Source organism: Lemur catta, chromosome 17 (genome assembly GCF_020740605.2).
Source record: "Lemur catta isolate mLemCat1 chromosome 17, mLemCat1.pri, whole genome shotgun sequence".
In the NCBI taxonomy this organism is placed as follows: Eukaryota; Metazoa; Chordata; class Mammalia; order Primates; family Lemuridae; genus Lemur; species Lemur catta.
The window spans coordinates 46,658,237-46,680,835 of NC_059144.1; the positions used below are offsets into that span (position 1 = coordinate 46,658,237).

The following is a 22,599-nucleotide window of genomic DNA, read 5'->3' on the forward strand; positions in this document are numbered from 1 at the left end:
CCTGGGTGGGGATGAATTCTTATCCCCCTTCCCCTTCAAAACGGACGCCAGCAGAGGCTCTGGAATAGCAACTTCCCGGGCACTGGGAGCTCGTGCCCCGACTGGGAGCACCCCCTGGCTGCCTTCTCCCTCCCCCCCCACCGCTGCATCCTCAGTGGCTGAGCCAGACACCAGGGACATCGCCAGCAGGACTTCCGCTCTCACTTCCCCTCTCACTTCCGGAATCGTGTTTGACGCCTCCCTGAGGTTTCCACCTGGCACCCGGGGCCCTGCGAGCTGTGTCCACTGAGCCCTTCCTGGCCCGGGGGAGGGGCAGCATCATCGTTCTTTGGTGGAGATGCAGTTGCGGGGACAGTTGGCTTAGAGAGGGGGAGGACAGACAGGCCCCATGCAGGGGGAGCCCCAGTCCCCCTGTGCACCCCGTCCCTGGCTCTCCGGGCTCCAGCTGGCAGTGTCCTGCTGCTAACGGCGATGGCGTTTTTACACGGACACTTAGCTTCCCCCTGCCTAGGTGCTGGCTAGGTGGCAGGGGTTATAGCGGGAAGTCTCCCTCCCAGCCTGGCCCCTTCCCTCTCTCTTCCCCTGACACACCCGGTGCCCCCGGTTGGGACACACTGCATTTTGCACAACTGTGTGTTTATTCTCCCCAAACCAAACACAGGCCCTTCACCCTGCAAGACACCTGTCCCTTTTCCCTTAAATACATCGTGACCACGCCCCTCCGCATGTGCAGAGCTCTTTCCTGGTGCCAGCTGCGTGGGAGTCCACGGCATGGGTGGGGTGCGCGTCACCACCGGTGTCTGGGATGGAGGCGGCCTCGGTTCCAGTCTGCTGCGTGGTCAGGCTCCCCTGCCTGCCTCGGCAGCGAGCACCTGCTGTGAGCACCTGCCCTTGGTCCTCACACACCACTGCCGCCAGGGACAGGAGGGGTGCGGGCGCAGGGTCTCAGGCCACACTTTCTGGGATCTTTTCCCAAATTCAGTGACCCAGCAGGACCTTGGCCTCCTGAAATGGTCTCGCTGTTATTTCTGGGGTCCCCAGTGGGGGCCGACATAGGCCCCAAACCCACCTGGGGGTGACTGTGGGTCTTCCCTGCTCTTTTCCTGCTCTGCTCTCACTTGCTCAAGCCTGCCGCCCCGCCCGGACACGGCACCAGGTCAAGGTCTCTCCTGCAGGTGCCCACAGAGCCCCTGCCCCTGGGGAGGCTGGGAGGGGGCCCCTTCCCCATGGGCAGTCCCGCGCCTCCTACTGACCACCACTCCACCCGCCTCTCAGCGTCGCCGCCCTCCTTCCTCCCCCCCAGCCCCCAGGCCTCCGGGCACTGATGGATGCAGCAGCCGGTGGGGTGGGTGGGGTTGAGCAGATGTCATCCCTTCCCGCAGGAGCCAGCCCTGCTGCGGGCGGGGCCCTCCATTACCACTTCGCCAGCCCCAGCCTTCCCTCCAAATTCATTCATACGTCCATTCATTCATTCATCCAATCTGTCCCCATTTCCATATTGCACACTCACCAAATACAAGGTCCTAGTGAGAAAACAGAAAATGTAAGTCATCGCTGGAATAATTATCTAATTTCAGTCTGATAAATGCCACCGTGAAGTGCTGAGCCCTCCAAGGCGTGCTCCTGCCTCAGGTCCTGTTCCCTCTGCCGCCAGGTGGCCCGCAGCGCTCCCCTCACCTCCTCCGGGCCTCACCTTCTCCCCGAAGGCCTCCTGACCGTGGCATTCAGAATCGCAGCCCCCCACGTGTTTGCTTTATTTTCTCCATAGCTCTTCCCGCAGCTCCCAACCTGCACGTGCCTTGGGCGCCTGCAGGTTGCTTGTGTGTCGCTTGCCTGTGCTCCCGAGGGTGTAAGTCCCTGTGGCAGGCTTTCTGTCTGTCTCTCTTGCTGCTCCAACCCCAGTACCTAGAAAACTGCCCCACACGTATTAGGTGCTCAGTAAACGTCTGTCGAATAATGGATCACCTACCGGGGAAGTGACCTATCCAGCTACTGGGCAGCTGGGGAGGAAGATGTCAGGGGACGTTTTCCTGCCACTGAGGGCAGACCCAGATTTTGCAGGGCCTGAAGGTTTAGACAGTTTTGGGCACGGTCTTTAAGTAAAAGAAGATACAGTTACATGCATCAAATCAGGCCCAGGGCCTTGCTCCTGAGCTAAAGCTTCAGTAGCCTCAGAGTAAACCCCGTGCGCCGAGACCGACGCGTGGCTGGCGCTGACGGCAGGAACGGCATCTGGGCAGTGGGAACGGCCGTGGGAAGAGCCGGGGGAGAAGGTCTGTGCGGCAGCAGCTTGGCAGGCGTGGGTGGAGGGGCTGCAGACCCAGCGGGGCGGGGTCAGGAGGTGGCGGTGTGACGGCCCGGCTTTCCCAGGGATCAGAGCGGAGCCCGGTGAGATGACCTCCGGGTTCCAGCAGGACCCAGCGCTCTGCCAGCTGACGCTTTCCCACTCATGCCAGTGGCCCCAGCCCTCCCTGTCGGCTGCCAGGAGCGTGTCACGCCCGCTCTGGGGTCCTTTCTCCCCTCAGCCCACCCAGAAAGGTCTCTGGGGCTGGCCGGGGAGCCACCTTCCTCCTCCTCCTCCTCCCCTGGAGCTCTGCTCAGAGTAAAAGCTCCCAGGGGGTCCTGGCTGGGACTGTGCCGCCCGGCAGCCTCTGCCAGCCATTTGCATCACAAATGAGGCTCCTCAGGCTCTGGGCACCCGCCAGCCAGCCTGGGGCTGCCCACGGTGACTTAAGGACACAGGCCAGAATCCAGCCGCTGAACAAGCTGCCCTCCCCCAGCCGCCTAGACTGTGTCCCTGGGGAAGGATGCCCTGGTGCCCAGCCTGCCTGGGATCCCCTGGCCTGGGCGCTGTCCCCACCAGCCCGGGAGAACCACCATCGTCTGGCCAATAAACACAGCGCCGGGCAAGGAGGCTCTGCAGGAGCTCGGCGCTTGACAGACGCTCTCTCCTTTAGTGCTCACGGTGGCCCACTTTACAGAGGAGGAAACTGAGGCTCAGAGAGGGTGAGTGACACGTCCACGGTGCCTCAGCTAATACCCGGCGGAGCTGGGGCTTGAATCTATGCCATTTCGCTATAGAAACTGCACTGTGAACACACACTGTCCCCTCGAGGGCCATCTGTGCTTGCCCTGGGCACGCAATGGGAGCCGGGCGTGGCGGCCAAGCGGGAAGGCTGGTTCTCCTTCCACATTCTGAGCCCTGCAGGGCCCAGGCGCTGCCCATGCCCATTCGTGGTTCTGGTTTCCTGTGTGTTGCCCGGTATGCAGCAGGCACTCCATAAGTGCTGCTGGAGTAGACAGCGGAATACAGGAAGGAAATACACGAACTGTTTTGAGCCTAGGTTGTGTTTTCCTGCTGCAGGCTTCTTCCAAGGCAGGGGTGGGGCTGTGCCCAGCTTAGGGTCCCCAGCGCTGAGCACATGGCCTGGCCCCACTGGGGTGCTGGAAAGTTCTCTGAAATTCACAGCTTCTCGCTCACCACAGGCCTGGTGAACTGGCAGGGGCTCTTGCCTCAGAGCCAGCGAGCCTGGCCTGGGGTGGCATTCAGGGGTCCCGCTCACAGGGCGGCCTCCTCCCAGCCTCCCTCTGGGCTTCCCTCCTGCCCCAGGGCCTTTGCTCCTGCCATCTCCGGCCCCACCCTGGACGTCTCCCAGCGGGGCCTCCAGAGCTGCTGTCCCCTGCCTTCGGGTTTGGCTTTCACGTCGCGAGGCCCCGAGACGGCGCATCTGGTGCAGAGTCCGCATTCTCCTGCCACCGCCCCGAGCCTGAATGTCTCCTCACAGCACTGAGCCCGGCGTGTCCTCCGTCCATGTGATGTCGTGGCGGCCTGTGCCGCCCTCAGAGCCACGAGGGAGAGAGCCCCGCGCAGCGAGACAGGGCAGGAGGGAGAATGGCGGGAAGGCATCGCACGAGACACGCAGAAGCGGGGACATCAGAGGGACTCGGAGGCTCAGACACGAGCACACGGAAAGGGAGACAGATTCGGGGACACAGACAGAGCCGGCGGTGAGCACGGAGGGGGCCGGGCGCTGCGTCCCCTTCTGGGTGGTGGAATCGTCTTGGAACTAGACGTGGTGGCAGTGGCACAACTGTGTGAATGTTCTAAAAGCCGCAGAAGGCCGGGCGCGGTGGCTCACGCCTGTAATCCTAGCTCTGGGAGGCCGAGGCGGGTGGATCGCTCGAGGTCAGGAGTTCGAGACCAGCCTGAGCAAGAGCGAGACCCCGTCTCTACTAAAAATAGAAAGAAATTATATGGCCAACTAAAAATATATATACAAAAAAATTAGCCGGGCATGGTGGCGCATGCCTGTAGTCCCAGCTACTCGGGAGGCTGAGGCAGTAGGATCGCTTAAGCCCAGGAGTTTGAGGTTGCTGTGAGCTAGGCTGATGCCACGGCACTCACTCTAGCCCGGGTAACAAAGTGAGACTCTGTCTCAAAAAAAAAAAAATAAAATAAAAGCCGCAGAATTGTACCCTTTAAAAGGGTGCCTATTATGGACATGAATTATATCTCATCTTACAACGCGAGAGGACATCGGACAAGCCCGAATTGAGGCAGGACCTGTAAACGCCTAACTCCCTTCCGATGCGTCAGGACCACCCTGGCTGCAGGGCGACGTGGGGCCCGGGGACACAGGGGCAGCTGCGGGGACAGAATGATGTCCACTGTCTAGTTAGTAGGATCTAGTTAGTCTAGTTAGTAGGATCGAGTCCATGTGAATTTCTTAGTTTTGCTAATTGTCCTGTGGTTCTGTATGATGTTAATATTAAGGAAGCTTTGAGACCAGCCTGGGCAACATACAAGACCCCGTCTCTACGAAAAATGAAGAAGAACAACAAAATCTAGCTGGGTGTGGTGGCTCATGCCTGTAGTCCCAGCTATTTGGGAGGCTGAGGCAGGAGGATCACTTGAGCTCAGGAGTTTGAGGCTGCAGTGAGCTGTGATCGTGCCACGGCACTCTAGCCTGGGTGACAGAGCGAGACCCTGTCTCTAAAAAACTAATTAAGGAAGCTGATGAAGGGTGTATGGGACTCTCTGTACTATCTTTGCACATTTTCTGTCAGTTAAAATTACTTCGAAATAAAAATTTCAGCAAACGAAGGAGACAGAAATTAGGAGAAAGCTGCTCTAGGGTAGAGGAACTGCTTGTCATGCTTGTCCCTCCACGAGCGCATACTCGGCCCCTTCCAGATAAGCCCTGGGCCCGGGGAAGGGGCTGGTTGGCCCTGCCTGGTGCCATCCTGTCCTCTCCATCATATGCCAGAGACTGCTGAGGTCCCCAGGGAGGGTGGCAGCTCCAGCTCAGGCTGCTTCCCTGCCCAAGGGCACACATACCTGCACCCTAGCAGCGAAGGGGCTCAGCTGCAGTTGGGGCAGCCTGGCGGGCTCCCCCTCCACCCATGACTGTGCCTGAATGCACCTGCCAGGTGCCACCCTGCATGGCAGCCCTCAGTGCCTGCAGGCAAATTCCGGCAGACCTCAGTAGTCCTCCTACAGGAGGAAAAACATACCCCAGACTCGGCTGTCCTTGAAGAACAGGAAAGTGGCAGCCCCACACCAGAGGACATCACCTTTGCAGGGTCCCAGCACGGGACATGGGACATGAGAGCCCTCTGCCTCCTCCCCTTGCTGGGCCAGGGCCTCCTGGAGGGAGAATGCATTGGCCTGGAACCCACCTCCCTGTCAGGCACACAGTAGGTGCTCAATGAATGCTGTATGTTTCCTGGGCTGCTTACTCACAGGATGTTAGCAGGAGAAGAGCTATTATTTTCTCTTCCACCTGCTTTCATGCTTCTTTAAAGCAGTGCAATCTTTTTAAAACAAAAAGATACCGGGAGTGGAGCTGCCTCCTCCCGCTGGGGTCCCCCTGTGCATGTGTGGTGACAGCCAACCGGGGGACCGTTGTTTTGTGTGCACTGTTGAGACAACTCGTATTGTGTGCAGTGCTGTCATTTTCTGTTTCCCACTTGGTGACACGTTGAGGTCCATGGAGGAGGGTCGTGGGGAGGGGTCCGTTCTTGGAAGGAGCAGCAACACCCCCCCAAGGCTCAGCCCTGTGGCGCCCATCCCCCGCTGAGTGGCGTTGGGATCTTTACCTTTTTGCCGTTTTCCCCACCTTGGTCAATGGAGCCGTCCACCGAGCCGCACAGGGGAGGGGGTGCGCTCGGTGAAACCCCCCTGCAGGACCCGCACCCTGCCCCGTGGGCTCCTCTGATAGGAGTCGTCCAGTGGCGACAGCCACAGCAGGCCTCGAAGGGCCCACACTGGGTTTCCTGCTCTGCTGTCACCACTTTGAAATTCTTGATAATTTTTCAACCAGTCGCTCTGCGTTCATTTCGCACAGGACCCCGCGCCACCGATGACGGTGAATACCTACTGAGTCCTCGTCACGTGCCAACCCTGTCCTAGGCCAGCAGCCACACAGACTCCCTCAAACCGCCCAGCGATCCTGTCACGGCGTGGTTCTTACCAACCCATTCTGCAGATGGGAAACTGAGACCAGGGAGCGCCCGACCCAGGCAACTCCTGGCAACCCCGGCTTTGAAGATTGAATCTGGCCCAACCCCCTTTCTTTTAAAGCTGAGACCCGGGGAGGTTAGGGTTCACTCAAGGGGACACGGCCCCTGGGGTGCAGAGCCAGGTTCCCAGCTGTCCCCCAGGCAGGAGCCAGAGGCCACCTGCCTCGTGGGTGCTGCCTCTTGGCCTTTTCGAAAGGCCTGTTCATTTCACCACATTTCCTTTCCCGGGGGGGTGGGTGTGGGGAGGACTGTCGCAACTCGGGGCTGCACAAACCCCGGGGCTTTAATCAGAGCAGCCACTTCCTCTCACCAGAGAAGCGGCTCAGCCTCTCACACTCCACCTTCTATATTTAGACCCGGGGCCCCGCTGGGGCGCGGCTGGGCCTGCGGCTGCTTCCAACCTGGGCAGGGAAATTTCCACCTGTTTCCCAAGAAGCCGAGGCCAAGGAGCCTGCAAGTCTCGGGCTGAGTGTGGTGCCCTCGAGGCCCACGGAGGCCACGGGCCGGGGACTCCTCCAGCCTGCCCTGGCCCCGGCCCGCAGGGATTAGGACGCAAGGGAAACCCACGCTCATGTCACTTGTTCACTTAGGGACCTGGTGTTTCCCGAGCGTCTTGCGTGGCCAGGTGCTATTCCTGACTCTGGGGACACGACAGGGAACAAGACAAGGCCCTGGCCTCCTGGGGCTTTCAGTCTAATGAGGGAGATGGAAGTAAACACATAAAAAATTAAAACAACAGAAACAGGATAATTTAAGAAAAGGCAGTGAGGACGTTGAGTCCGGGAGATGGACTGGGAGGGCTGTCGGAGTGGGGGCAGCTCCAGGGTGCAGGGGGCGCTTCTGCCAGCCCTGAGGGTGTGGAAGGGCCTGGAATAGGAAAAGACCCAGGAGAGCTGGGCAGAGAGCACGGCGGTGCCAGTGTCGCAGGTGGGCCATGTGCCCGGCGTGTGCCCCGCAGAGCTGAGCGAGCTGGAGACGGTGGGCGCGGCCCTGCAGGGTCCCCGTGGGTCGCAGAGATGGGTGTGGATGCCAAACGTCGAGAGAAACCGCCAGACACTTGTGAACCTACAGTGACAGGAGCCGAGTGGTTTTCTAAAGCTCACCCCTGGTCGGGTGGGGGGAGCCTGGGCCCGCTGGGAGGCGTTTTGCAACAGTTCAGAGCAGTGGGTCTCCACGGGGGTGATTCTGCTTCCCAGGGGACACTGGGCAATGTCCAGAGACACTTTTTGTTGTCACAAATGGCATCCGGCAGGTGGAGTCCAGGGACGCTGGCAAACGCCCCCACCACAGAGAATGATCCAGCCCCAAGTGTCAAAGGTGCTGAGGTCCAGACAGCCTGGTCTAGTGGGAGGGGGTGGTGGGGACCAAGCAGGGGAGAGGAGAGGGAGGGGACAGGGGGTGTGTTCTGAAGGCAGAGCTGACGGGACAAGAGGACTTTGGGTGGTGACAAGTGCATCCTTGACAAGGAGCATAATGGGGAGAGGTCACAAAAGGCCTTGGAGCGGAGGTGACACTGAGCAGAGGCTTGAGTGTCGAGGGTCCTCCCTGGGAAGATCCAAGGAGAACATTGCAGGACAGGGAGCTCAAAGGGGGGGGGCGGGGACGGTTTGTGCATCTGAGCCTGGAACAGGGGCCAGGTGGCGGGCAGGTGGGTGAGAAAGGGAGACCAAGGGGGAGCAGGTGGGTCAGATCCTGCAGGGCTTCGCGGGCTGTGAGAAGGAGCGTCGCTGGCAGCCTCTAAACACAAAGGCCCTGTGAGCCCCGGAACGGGAGCCCAGAGACTGGGCTTCAGACTTGAACTGGCCTCTGACCGGCTAGTGACTTTGGAAAAAATCACTCTTTTAGGGCTCCAATTTCCTCCTCTCAAAGTAGAAAAAATTAGCCAGGCGTGGTGGTGCACACCTGTGGTCCCAGCTACCCGGGAGGCTGAGGCAGGAGGATGGCTTGAGCCCAGGAGTGTGAGGTTGCTGTGAGCTTTGATGACACCACAGCACTCTGGCCAGGGCAACAGAGCAAGACTATCTCAAAAAAAAAAAAAAAAAAAAAAAAAAGAGAGAGCAACCCATGAAAGCTGTAAACTCAGTCCCAAGTGTGAGGGACCTCCGAGACCCAGGCAAGGGTCCAGCCAGCATGGGAGCCCCCAGTGCAGAGCGAACACGTGTCCACAGGACTGTTGCACACGCGGCTTCGGCAGCGCCCTCGTGTGGTGGCAAGATGCCATAGCAGTAGTGAAGTTCAGCAGTCCTGTGGGTCGAGGAAGACTGTGGGGTCCTTGTATGATTCAGAGTGAGAGAGGAGGCTACGGGCCTCCTGCTAAGTTGGAATCTAGGCACCGAGTGATTCAGGAACACAGAGATATAGTCACTGGTGTCATAAGTTAATGCAGTGGTTTATTCTGACTTCGTTAGGGGCTCTCAGGAGAGAGGGGGAGTGGGGGACAGTGACTGGACTCAGGGAAGGCACCTGCCACACTTATGCCTCACTGTTGGGCCTGTTGCTCCAAGAATCCAATCAATTGGTCCTTTCTTCGTCCTCAGCCTCGGTGCACTTCAGTTTGTCACGTGCCTGCCATCCTGATCCTGGGGCAGGATTTCCTCAGCTTGTAGGCTCAGGATGAAGGGATGACGTGGACGGAGTGGGAGGTTCTCACCCCCTTCCCAGCTTCAAGCTCCCCCCACTTCCCTTCTGCTCAGCAGATGCTCCCACTGCGGACCTGCCAGCTGACAGCTCGAGTGACGGTTGCAGACAACACTTGAGAAACATCACAGGAGGTGAGCAAACCATTTATCCCTGAGGGAATATAGACTATTGACTGTTGCGTGGAAGAATGTACAGCCTTTGCTGGTCAAATGAAAAAACATTACAAAATGGCAAAGCCCATTGCTGGCAGGGATGTGGAGAAAATGACACATCAACTTTGCTGTGAACAGGTTCAGATTCTGAAGATCCATCTGTCTGCATGAAACCAGCAAGCACGAAGCGTACGACCCTCTGACCCAGCCTGTCATCTTGAGGTGGGGTGCTGTATCCACAGAAATAACTTCGGGACACAAGTGTTCGTAGTGGAATTATTTAAAAGTGGGATGTGGAAAAAATTACAAAACCCAGACATCCCGTCCTAACACTTGGGAGTGCTCACACTATTTGAAGTGCAGAACACGTTCTAACTCTGATCCTGTCACTACTCTGTGCCCCCGTTTTACAGACACCCAAGTGACAAACAGAGTCTAAACAGAGAGCAGAGGTTTGAACCCAGGCAGCCCTGCCTGGAGCTTGGCGCCCGACCTCCCAGTGTTCCTGGGCAATGCGGAGGCAGAGTTAGTTATGGGAAGGGGAAGTGACGTGCTGCTGCTGGGGTGTGCTGACAGCAGGATGTGTCCTGACGGCAGAAGGACTTCTTTCCCCTTATGCCTGGCAGTCAGCAGGAGCCACTGCCCGGGAGGCATGCCCCAGCTTGCGGTTCTGGAATGCAGACGAGCCGCCATCCTCGGAGACCTGCGTTGGTGGCCAGGCCCAGCCCGTGGGCCCGTCAGCTCACACCCTCTGTGTCTGCCCAAGGAAGCGAGTCACACCCTTCACGCTGCCTTAACGGGAGTCAAACAGTTGAACTGATGCCCCAGGACTCTAGTGTTTCCCTCTGGGAAGATGCCAGGGGTGTCGAGGTCACAGGTAGGTGCTGGAGGGATAGTCCAAGCTCCAGGCACCTGCGGCTTAAAGATAACTGTGAAATGTTGGTAATGCTCTTGGCACAGGGCACAGTTTGGGGATCTTCTGCCTCCTGAAAAGGGGACAGGTGGACACACACCCTGGTGACACTGGTCTGAGACTGGTGTAGTGTTTATGTGACTCCTGTTCTCGCGGTTCCAGCCTCCCCTACTCTACAGAATGGGATTGACATAGATGAGTGTGTTGGCAGCCTGGACACAGGCCACCACAGTACACAGCCTGCTCTTTGTGGGCACACATGGGGCACAGAGAAATGCTGTTTCTCTTCAACCCCTCCTTGGCCCCTGGCAAGACCACTCCGGATGGTATGGGTCTCACCAGCCCCTTTGCTTCCTTCCGAACTTCTGCCCAGTCACCCTCAGTATGTTGACTTTTAGTACTTTTGCCAGTTGCTTCATGGTCACAAAATGGCTGCCACTGCTCCAGGGCTCCTGACCTCATAGCAGCACAAGCAGGACAGCAGGGAAATATCTCATTGCTGGGACTGGGTCACATGGCTACCACCAGCTGCAAAGGAGCCTGGGAAAGCAAGTCTCTGGCAGAGGACAGCTATGAGTGGACGAATTATGACTCATCCTTTGGGCAAGGCATGTTGCTGGCCCAACAGAATTGATATTTCAGTAGCAAAGAAAGACATAGGGAATGGCCTTTGGGAGGGCTGCCTGGAGTGAGTGTGACAAGGGGCCATAAGTATCTGTGTCCTTCCCTGACATAGATAGGTATGTTTTTGTCTGCATCCCCCATCTTTATACTCTAAACTCTGGGCGGGGACGTTTGTCTGGTTTTCTGCTGTATCTTCAACATCTAGAACAGCGCCTGACACAGTGTAGATGCCTAATAAATATTAATATTTGTTGGGTAAACGGCCAACCCCGTGAGGTGGCCACCACCGTTACCCCTACTTTATAGGTGCGAAACTGGCCCAGAAAGGTCAGCCGCTTGCCGGAGTCAAGAGATCTGCAGTTGGTGGAGCCTGGAGCTGAGGCCGCGCTCCCTGCCCTGCAGAACACTGTCCCCCTGCTGAGTGGGGCCCTGAAGCAGTGGCTTCTAATCCTTGCTCTGTGTTTACCTGTGTGACCCAGGGCAGCCATGTCTACCTCTCTGGGCTTCGCTCCTTGTCTGCACAAAGAAACAGCCCCTCCTGCCAAGGGTGCCCGAGATTCGGGGTGATGGGCTCAGCTCTCAGCACGCAGCCTGGCATGCGGCCCCGCTGCCAGGCCTGTTGTTGCTCTCCCATCGTGGTGCTCGGGGTCACGGAGCCCCTGGGGTCAAAGGAGGCCTGTGTGACCCTGAGTTTCTGCCTGGGGGAAGAGCCCTCCCACCAGGGCCAGTTCCCGGGCCTGTTCCCGCTGCTCCCGGCTTCCCTGGCCTCCCCCGCCCCCACCGCGTCCCTGTGTTGTGCTGTCCCCAGCACAGAAGGCGTTGTCCTGGCGCTGGCGAGGGTGCTGTTTGCTGTTTGCTGTTTGCCTTCCTCCCCACAGCCCTTGGCGTCTGGGCCGAGGTGGGCGTGGGGCCAGGAGCAGTGGGGAGAACCTAGCAGGGAGGGCACCTGCTGTCCTCTCCCTGCTCCCCGGCTCCTGCGGGTGCTGGCCAGGGCTGGCGACCAACTGCCCTGCCTTGCCCAGAGCGGAGGGCTTTCCTGGGGAGTGTGACTTTCAGTGCTAAAACGGGAACGTCCCGGGCACAGCGGGGCGAGTTGGTCAAGCGAGGGGTGGTGGGGCCAGCAGGTGGTGAGGGGACAGGATCTGCCACCCAGGACAACGTGCCCCCCCCCAGGGCAGCCACCCGCAGGCTCCGCGCCAGGCCTGGCTTTGGCACCACACAGGGCTGAGTGCGGAGTCCCTGTCCCATCCCTTGTGAGTGACTTGGGGCAGTCATTTCACCTCTTTAGTGAAACGAGCACGAGGGTTCCAGCCCTCGCAGGGAGGGGAAACGAACCTATAGCGAGTGTAGCGTCTGGTACAGGAGGGCACATATGGTTATGTCATCGGATCTCCTGCTTCAAACCCAGCTGCACACGGCTTGTAGACTAAAACCCGACAGGCCCTGGAAGCTCCAGTGACCTCTGACCCGGTCTCCTCCCGCGGCCTCCCTGCCTCAGGGCCTTTGCACGGCTCTTTCCTCTCCCGGAGCTCCACCCCCTTCTCCCCTTCTCATCGTTCGGCCTCAGCTTAAAGGTCACCTGCGCAGAGAGGCCCTCCCGGTCTCCCCTATTCGCAGGAGGGTCTGTCTCCACGGGGACAGCCTGTCTGTTGGCTGGTTCGCTGTGGTGCTCTGTGCCTGGCGCAGAGCACAGCTCAGGACCTGTTTGCTGAGTGGGTGAGCAAATGGACCCTGGCTGGAGAAAGAGCCCGGAGGCTTCAATCCCTTTCCTTCCCTGAGCCCGCTCCCCTCTGTCAGCAGGGAGGGCAGGAGCGGCCGCCTACTCCGGCTTGGTGAGGCACGCGTGAGGTGACAGAGAGGGAGTCTGCTCACCGCACCTGGCATGTGGCAGGACCTGGGGACGGGCAGCTCTGCTGAAGGGACCCTGGGAGTGCCCCCCACACCCATTCCCCGCCCCCCTGTCCTCAGGACCCCCCCCGTGGGTGGGCACCCCTCCATACACCCCATGCAGACCAGAAGGCTGAGCCGGGGGGGTGGCTGGCGCTCACTGGGCTCCCTCCCTGCGGGGGGCCTGGTGCCAAAGCACCGGCTGGGCAGGCAGCTGACACCTCACGTGCCCTGGGCCACTGCAGGGGGCGGGCTCCCCCAGAGGCTTCAGCACATTGTCAAAGCTGTCAAACAATGTCCCTGCCAGGTTTTTACAAGAATCCGAGGCCTCTGTGCCAGGTGCCAAACACCCTCTGAAGACAATACCTCTGGGCCTGTGGGCCCGTCCGCCCGCCGCCTCTCCTCGGCCTTATATAGGCAAAAGCCGGGGAATCCCTCTCCCCCCGGCCGCGGTGGAGGGGGCGGCCTGGCCTGACCCCGGGATCTCCCTTCTCCAAATCCGCCGCCCTCCGGCCGGGGCTGGTGGGGAGGCCTGGAGAGCTCAGCGCCTCTGGTGTCCCTCGGCGGGCAGCCCGAGTGGTCCGGCCAGTGCAGGCTCTTACCAAATAAGGCCTGGGCAGCTGGGTCTGGCCAGGCTCAAACACGGCTGCTCCCCCTACCCCCCCTGTGCTGCCGCGCCGAGCCAGCGGCCCTGCAAACTGCAGATCTGGAGGCTTGAAAGATAACCCCAGCTCTTCGGGGTCCCCTTGGAGAGGAATGTCCCTTCAGAACCTTGAGAGAAGGCAAGGGGGAGACACACTCTGGGGGGCCCCTTGGGCAGTGACCTGCCTCCCATCCCCCATCTGTGGCCCCACCCCTTAAACCAGCGGGAACACACGCCCGGCAGGCAGGACATGGGACCAGGGAGGGGCAGGCCTACCTGGGCCAAGGGGTGTCCTGGGACTGGTCATGCTCAGGAGCCACAGCGGGGCATGGAGCTCCCACGTCTGCCTGCCTTGGTTCCAGCAGGCTCCACTTCTTGGAGCCTCAGTTTTGCCATCCTTAAAATGGGTGTGACACAGCCCTATGTCAGGGTGGCAGTGGGAATTCAAGGGCACCAGGTGTTGGAGGGTTCTGCAGGGAGCTGCTGGAGGACGCGGATCCCCCCTTTCAGGGGAGATGGGGGAGCAGGGCTCTACCTCTGTCCCTGACACCCCCTCCCCAACTCTTCCTGCCCTCCTGCAGCCTCAGGGGGTTCTAGGGGGGCATGCCGAGGTCTCCCCAGCTACTCCCAGCACAGGAAGTGTAGGGGTGGGGGTGACCAGCTGGCACATGTGTGACGGAGTGTGTGCATGTGTGTCCCCCAGGGATCCCCGTGACAGTGTGGCCCAACAGCCAGTGCTGGGCGCTGGGGAGTGTGACATGCAGGCCCTGTGTGGGTGCGAGGATGCCAGGGGGATGTGGGACTCCGCTCATTTCTGAAGCCCTTTCATGAGTTCTGGGAATCTGGGGGGACGGGGCCCACCTGCCCTCAGAGCCCCTCTGTCAGAATTGGGCACCCAGTGCAAAATGAAAATGTGGGTACCCTTGCGGGAAAAGGATTAAGACATTCAAGACGGCAAGAGTAGAGCATTAAACTACGAGGGGGCCCCTCTGAGTGTGGGGGTCCCTCTGTGACCGCTTGAGTCACACCCATGAAACTGGCCTCGTCCCCTCCTCTCCCTGACAGCTCAGGTGGGTGTGGCCTGGGCCGGGCCCACAGGACACTCCAGTCCTGGCCTTGGATTCTGGGTGAGCGGTGCCAAGACCAGCCGGTCGGCCTGGACTCATCGTGGCCCCAGTGTGCAGCGGCAGTGGTGACAGGCTTGGCAAGAAGGGCCTGTAGACGTCTGTAAAATGGCGTCCCCCACCCCAGTCCGGGAGCAGCCAGGGGCCCTACGTCAGGACGGGAGGTCCCTAATAAAAGTGCTCTGCCGGCCACTCTGGTGAAGCTGGGGGAGGTTTGCTCTCATGGACTGGAGGCCATCACGGTTGGACAGCTTCTGTTTTTAGCCAAGTGGCAGGTGCTGGCCGGGAAGCCGTGGGTGAGGCCGGCCGAGACCGGGACACCCCTGGATAGCTGGGCTTGGCTCCACCGGACGGGCGCCTGGGCAGAGCTGGCAGCCCTGGAGGTGGAGGGCCGGGGGCCTGGACCTCCTGAGAGCCCTTGGAGCCTCTCCCTGGGCTACCAAAGGGTCACCACCTTCGACGCCAGCCCTAGGGGCACACACTGCTAGTGGCCGCCCTGCCATTCCAGAAAGTTCTCTGTGGTCTCCAAAAACCACCCACACAGAAACCGGGAATTCGCAGCTGTTCTGTTGAAACCTCGGGGATTCCGCTCAGAACCTTCCGGATGCCCCACGTGACATCTGCTGTGTCAGGGCGGGATGGGCTTTGGCTTGGTCGCCGGAGTCTCCCAGAGCTGGGACGCAGCTGGCACGGAAGCCATGGGTGACCTTGCTCTGGAGCCAACGCAGGCTGGCATTCGTCACAGTCGGCGCCGGGCTGGGACGCTCCCACTGGGACGCGGAGCCCAAGCCAGCGACTCACGCTCACCTGCTGTCTGGTACAGGAACAAGGGCTTTTCTGGGTGCAGGGGGGTCCCTCATTTTTCTTGTACAAACCGGACGCATCTTCGTCTTTTGCGGTTTCTCCTTTTCTAAAGTGCAGAGGGAAGAAAGACGTTCTCAGAGCCAACCAACCGGGGCGCTTCTGAGCAGACTTCTACACTCTTGAAGTAAACTTGTCCTTTTAATTAATTAATCAACAGAGAGGTATCTGGCATGGACCTCAGGCCAGAGCCGGGGCTAGATGCTCGGAACAGAGGAAAAATGAGCTGAGGGTAAATTCTGCCTGAGTGCAGTTAGATCCATTTTACAGACACAGGAACCGAGGCTCAGAGAGGTTCTGTGAGTTACCTAAGGCCACACAGCAAGTGTGTGACAGCGTTTGGACTGTAGGGATGCTGACTGGAGAAGCTGGCTAGAGGAGATGAGAGAATGGGGTGTCTGTCATTTGCCAGCAAAACTGGGTTCAAATCTTGCCTCTGAGACCTTGGGTGGGACCTTTCACCCCCACCCGCAAGCTTCCCTCAACCCCCGGGGCTGTGCCCTGTCACATGCCAGCCAACCTCCTGGAGCCTCAGTTTCTTTCTGTAAATGCGAACAGTGAATGCTGGTTCCCCAGACACCCCTGGGGCTGCGGTGGGAGTTGACGGGGGATGTGTCCGCGTCGGCTCCCGCTCCTTCGAGCCAGGCTCGGGGTAAACAGGGCAACAGGGCTGCGCACGTGGGACTTGGCAGAACAGGTCCCTGGCTCCGCGATTCCATCATCTGTCCTCAGCCGGTGGGGCCGGGCCAGGGGCAGGGGGGGGGGCGGGAAGGAGGGAGAAGGACTGGGGAGAAGGGAGGGGACCCTCATCCTCATCAGCCTTCTTCTCCAGAGAAGAAACGAGGGTGTCAGGCATTTGCGGGTTTTTGGGTGGCTCCGCTCAGCTGAGCTCTCCCCTCACTGTCTGGTGGGCCCTTAGGACCACCCAGCGAGGCAGGGTCCCCATGTGACAGGTGAGGAAACTGAGGCTCAAGGGACGAAGTCACTCGCCTTAGATCACAGAGCTCGGGAGGGAGGCCCTGGGCAGTCTGCCCCATGGCTGGGTCTTCTGAGTCCAGAGGCAACGGGAGAGGGTGGCGGGGGAGGAGGGCTGCAAAGGGAGCCGGGAAGCGGGGAGCAGAGGTGGCCCCTGGGGCTGTTGGAGGGACGTGTCTTCCCCCGGGAAAGCCTGCCTCCCCGTGCTTCTTGGAGGGGGTTTCGCTCCCAGGGCAGGTCCTCTGGGGCTGGCGCAGAAGGCTCCCGGGCATGTGGCAGTTGTTATTCTTCCCCGACGGCGCCGGCCCCACCTTGGGGTTGCATTCTCCTGTCGAGCCAGGGACCTGGCATTTTTGGCAGCCGGTGGAGGCTATATTTAAACCTCACAGCTGGTTTTTGTCGCAGCTGCTGATAGGTACATGCAGAAACCTTGGATCCTGCCCACATTCTGAGCAAAGTTCTCGAACGAGCAGGGAAGATGCTGGTCACAGTGGAGCCGGGCGACCCGTGGCTGCAGTCAGCGCTCTGTCCCCACCGGCCCCTGGCTGGGGAGGGCTGGTGACCATGGGGTGGGAGACGGCCGGGTGAGGCTGGTTCCCTGGACACGGAGGTGGACGCTGGGGGACCAGCAGGCATCTTTAGCAGGCCTGGGCTCTGTCCTGCTCAGCTCCCTGTGGGGGTGGCAGAACACAAGTTTGAGAGCGTGTTTGCTGGAGTCCCACCAGCCAGGGCTTGAGTCCTGACTCAGCCTTTAACTGTTGTGTGACTGCGGGTGTATCAGTTAGCTACTGCTACATAACAAATCATCCCAAACCGTAGTTGTTGAGAACAACATGATTCTGTGAGTTGACAACTTAGCCTGAACCACCAGCTGGAGGGTTCTGGTCTGAGCTGGGGTCCCTCATGCAGCTGTGGTCACTATGGGGTGGGCTGGAGGCTGTTTCTGACCGTCATCTACAGTGGTGGGGACAACTGGTCTCTCGTTCTCTGGCAGACTGGTTCTCCTGATGGGGACAGGGGTCCGAGAGAGAAGCATGCGGGGCTGTTTGGGGTCTTAGGTTTGACACACCATTGCTTCCAGCTGTCCTGTTGGCCAAAGCAAGTCACGTGGCCAACCCAGATTCAATAATTTGAAGTAAACTCTACCTCTTGGTGAGAGGAGCTGCAAGGTCACTTTACAGAGGGCTGCGGATACAGGCAGGGATGAATAATTGGGGTCATTTAAAAATATTGGTAAAAACACTGGGTTACTATATACCTTCCTAACCCTCAGTGTCCTCATTTGCAACATGTGAATAACACGGCTGTTTTGAGAACTGAATAAGGTGAGATAGGTGAGGTTACCAGCATAGTGTCTCAAGCAGAGTACGTGCTTAAAAACTATGTCTAAAATGAGAACCTATAGTTGCAAGAAACCCACCAGGACCAGGAGCCTTTTTGTAAACATTTCTTCTACTTGCTTCTTGAGTGGTAGAAACAAAAAGTCCCCATTAGGCAGGACTGAAGTTTGTCAGGCGTACAGACTCACTGACTGCTGTCCGTCTGTCCTCCGGGCCATTCAGGTGTCTTCACTCTTTCATTCAACAACAGCAAGCATCTACTACGTGCCAGGTGCCACATTAGGTGTGGGGGATACAGTGGTGACAAAAGACAATACAGTCCCTGCCCCCACGGAGCCAGCAGTTATCATAATGACAGCAGCACATGCCATTTCAGGCCTGCGTCCCGTAACAAGGGCAGAACCTCAGGACACGGTGCAGACATTCAATAAATATGGCATCAGTTTAGTTTTCTATCAACAGAATTGTGAATGGCGCCTTAACCCATTAGGCTGAGTGGGAACCTTAACCTTGGCCTTAATAGTCTAGCTCCTAAAAACACCCATTCAAGCCTCATTAATAGCTCAATCGAATGGTTACTAAATACCAGCCTTGGGGTAGGTTGTTATTCATATCAGATTTTATCCTCACAGCAATGCCAGGAAAGTGGTCAGGGAGCCCAGGAGGCTGGGAGGGTGACCCATGTGTCCCAGGACGTAGAGCCATAGCCTTGAGCCCAGGTCTGCTGGGACAGGGACGGGCCTCCACTGTGGGGCAGCCATGGTAGGCGCGGGCCCCAGGGTCTCCTCCAGGGGTTTACCTGGTGGCTTCCACACCTGGGCTGCAGGCCCTGGGATCTGCGGGTGGTTCCCTCTGCACCAGGGTGGTGGCGAAGTGGGGGTGTCTCATCCTCAGCAGAGACGGCCACTGGGAACCAGCGAAATCATCTGCAACAGCAAGTACAGCTTTCAGTGCGTACATCGGAGAGTCTGGGTGTTGTTTTAGCATTTAATTTGGTGCAAGCTGTCCAGCATCGGCCAGCTAAACCTGCCCCCTCTCCTCGGCCTGGCCAGCCGCTGTCAGAGAGCCGCACTGACTCATGCGAGCAGCCACCTCTCGTGGTGACCTTCCCGGGTGACCTGTTCACACACGCCCACAACCGTGCACACTCACAGTTGCACTCGCACACGCACGCTTCTCCCGCGTGCCCACGTCCGCGATTTCACACAGGCTCTCGCACACACGTCCCACTCTGGCACGGCACGGGCCCAGCCTCACCTGATCACCCTCCCCCACGACAGCCACCTCCAACCTCACACCCACCACTCTGCCCCTGGTTCACGCCAGCCACAATGACCACCCTGCTGCTGTCCCTGCCCCGGGGCCTTTGCACTGGCTGTTCCCTCTGCCTGGCACACATTTCCCCCAGAGCCGGGCTCATTGCTCCTTTCATTCAGCTCTCTGCTCACACGTGACCTCCCCAGAGACCTTCCCTGACCGCCTCACCCAAAGCAGCGTCCTGTCCCGTGGCCCCCCTGCCCATCGCCCACGGTAGCTGTCTTTGCTGCCCTTCCCCGCTGTGGCCTGGGCACCGCGTGCTTGTGGATTCCTCACCAGGCTCCTCTTGGGACCTGGAACTCCAGGAGGGGTCTTGGCCTATGTGTGTGCTCACGGCTGTGCCCCTGGGCCCAGCCCTGGCCTCAGTCAATACCGGTGAGCGAATGATCCAACCAACAAGTAGGTGAGTGAAGACCCACCCCACTCCAGTTACGCACGAGTGTTGCCAAGTCGCAGCCCTTGTGGGGAGCAGATAAGAATGTGGTTTCTAAAGTTCCGGTTCCTCTTGAGCAGCCGAAGTGCCCCCGTGACCTCTGCGGCAGGGGCAGCGACATCCCCTCTCACAGCCCCTGCGATGACAAGGCTCAGCCGACCTTCTCCAATGAGGCGCAGGACTCAGCGCGTGGGGAGGTCACCACGTCCCAATGTCATCACTGCCCCCACAGGCTGTGTGGCCTGGGCCTGTTATCTGACCTCTGCCAGCCTTGGTGTTCCTACCTGCAAAATGGGTACAACGCACATTTCCCTGGCTTACAAGGCTGCTGTGATGACTAAATGAACTCAGACACGTCCAGGCTGAGAACAGGCCTGTGAGCGCTGAGCGGGCGTTAGCTCCTGTGATCACTGCGCGGTGAGACGGGTCTTCCGTCCACACCCTACACCACTTTCTTGGGACAAGGTGGGGCGTAGATTGTCCCCATCTGGGCCTTGGCCACTGGTGTGATAACGTCCCAGAATTGCAGTTACAGGGGCTGTGCTGCAGGCAGACCCCTGAACCCCTCGACCGCTGACAGCTCCTGGGGAGGGCAGAGGCCGAGAGGTGAGGGACTCTGGGGCTTCCCAGTCACGGGACATGCCCAAGGGGCCACAGGCTCACACCTTGCAGCCGGGGTTCGACGGAGTGGTCCCGAGTCTTTCTCACAGTGAAGTGTGCACGCCCCAACCAGCCCGCCCGTGCCACCTCCTCCTTCCTCCCCCAGGCAGGGTCCGTCCTGGACACCCATTGCGTTGGCAGCATGTTGCCCCAGACGGCCACCGCCTCACCTCCCCTGGGCTGTGTCCAGCCCCCAGCGCATTTCCTCACCTGCCCCCGGAGTGCGACCCCAGACCCAGCAGCTGTGCTCAGGACCCTCGGAGCCAAATAGTCCCAACTAACGTGCCAGCAAACTGACCAAAGCCAAGGAAAGCTTAGGCTCCAGCAGCCCCCAGTGACTCGCAGGGCAGTGACTCTGTGACATGGCTCCCTGCTCCCTCTCCCAGCCCCCAAGCCCTCCTTTCTGCCCCCTGCAGCCGGTCCATCACCCGGAGAGATGACCGGCCCTCTCGCTCGCCAGGGGTGACCACACTCCAGCCAGCTGTTGGCTCGTCACGGTGAACGAGCCCCACGTCCACGAGGGGTGCTGCCTGACACAGGCCGGCCTATCGGCCACAGGAAATCAGAGAGCCTGGCCGCAGCCAATCGGGCTGGGTGGGGAGGAAGGTGTGAGTGTCACCAGCAGCTGCTGGGCCTTGCAGAGCTGGCCGGGTGGCCCCCGCCCCCTCCGTTACGTAATGCTCTATCAGAGCCTCTGCCGAGGGAGGCTCGCACCACAGCTGCACCTCTGAGTCACTTGGGGGTGCCGGGCACCGCCCTGTGGATCCTGGAGCAGTTGGTCTGGGGCATGATCTGGGCACAAGGATGTTTTTTAAGCCCTCTGGGTGATTCTAAGGGCAGCCAAAGTTGAGAACACAGACTCCAGATTCAGACCCCAGGCTCAGGCTCAGGAGCAGAACTTCAGCCTATGGGCCTGAAGGCGGGAGCTCGCCCAACTGCAAGGATCCCAGCGACTAAGGTGTTCGTGGTGCCCTGGGGTTGTGCAGTTGACGACCTGCGTGACTGGACACAGCAGCCTTGACGGGGGCAGGGGGAAAACTGAGCATCCAACCCCCTTTGTTGATAAATAACAACACAGAGGTACAGGTTCAAACCCCACCCCTGCTGTCTGTTCAGGGGACTTATACTCAGTGCCTCCTCTGGTCAGGCACTGTGTCCCCCACCCCAGTCATGGAGGTGATGGTTGAGGGAGGCAGACAGATAGAAAACAAATAGTCTCATAAAGGATTATATAGGGACAAATTCGATAAGTACATGTGATGGGAAATAACAACAGTCAGCGTGGTGGGCAGAATAATGGCCCCCGAAGATGTCCACCCCCAAGCCTAGAAGCCGCGAGGATGTCAGGCTACCTGGCAAAGCGGGAGGGGACCTGCCTATGGGCTGACCTTGAGATGGGGAGACTGCCCTGGATTGTTCCGGTACCCAGCGCTGTCGTCACAGGAACCCTCCAAAGTAGGAGAGAGAACTGCAGAGTGAAGGACCAGGGAGCCGAATCCCGGCAACACCCCAAGTGAGCGGGAGACAGGGGCTCCCCAGAGTTCCCGCGAAGGAGCACCGTCACTGGCACCTGGGCTTTGGCTCCCTGAGGCCCCGGACAGAGTCAGCTGAGGCCACTGGACTCCCTTGCAGAGGGGTGGTGTTTCAGGCCACTACGTTTGGGGTCACATGTTATAGCAAATAGGAAACATACGGTAAGTGTCTAAAAGGAGAGCACAGTCTAGCTCGGGGGTCAGGGAGGCCTCCCCGAAGAAACGGCATTTGAGGTGAGACCCACAGGATGGACAGGCATGAATGTGGCAAAGGCAGAAGCAGAAGGAACAGAAGGTGCCAGGGCCCTGAGGCAAGGCGGATCCCAGCACAGGCAGGGGGAGGAAGGGAGCTGAGTGCCAGGACGTCCCTGCACTCTGAGTCTCACTCGTCGCTGTCCCTCACCTGTGCAGTGGGGTGACGGCACACCCTCGCCGGGAGCCGTGCAGCAGAGCAGCTGGGCGGGAGCTCTGCAGTCAGGCCCGAGCAGGGTTCAGACCTGGGGCTCCTGGTTACTTGTGGGGGTGACCTTGGGCAGGCCACTTCCCCAATCTGAGCCTCAGTTTCCTCATCTGCCAACCTGCTGTGAGTCTTAGATGTGATAGTGTCTGCAGCTCCCTCCTGTGGGTCTCACCTCAAATGCCATTTCTTCGGGGAGTCCTCTCTGACCCCCGAACCAGACTGTGCTCTCTCGGGAACGATTCCCAGGTGCACTTTGTCAGAAAGAAGAACTAGTGAGAGGCCTGGGCCGCTTTCCAGAGCCTTCCTTCAGCCAGCTTTGGGAATTTCTCCAAGTCCTGAGGACTGTGTTTGGTAACCGAGTGTGGATTCTGCTCCTGTATGGCTGGAACCTTCACAGCAGAGGGAGACAGCGTATTGCTAAAGGTCCTTTCTATCTTGAGTGACACAAAGTCTAGCTCAACTGGTTTAAGTTACATTTCATGTAACTCAAGTGGTCTGGGTTCTGCTGGCTTCAGG

General features: G+C 59.3%; 1 long non-coding RNA gene across 1 annotated transcript; it reads right to left on the reverse strand.

Moving 5' to 3' along the window:
• Nucleotides 1-8,895: 8,895 nt before the first annotated feature.
• On the reverse strand, nucleotides 8,896-13,697 carry LOC123622146. Its single transcript, XR_006729424.1, has 2 exons — nucleotides 13,658-13,697; nucleotides 8,896-9,312 (listed from the first exon to the last, which is right to left on the reverse strand). It is a non-coding gene; the product is annotated as an uncharacterized LOC123622146 (long non-coding RNA).
• Between the last annotated feature and the right edge of the window lie 8,902 nt (nucleotides 13,698-22,599).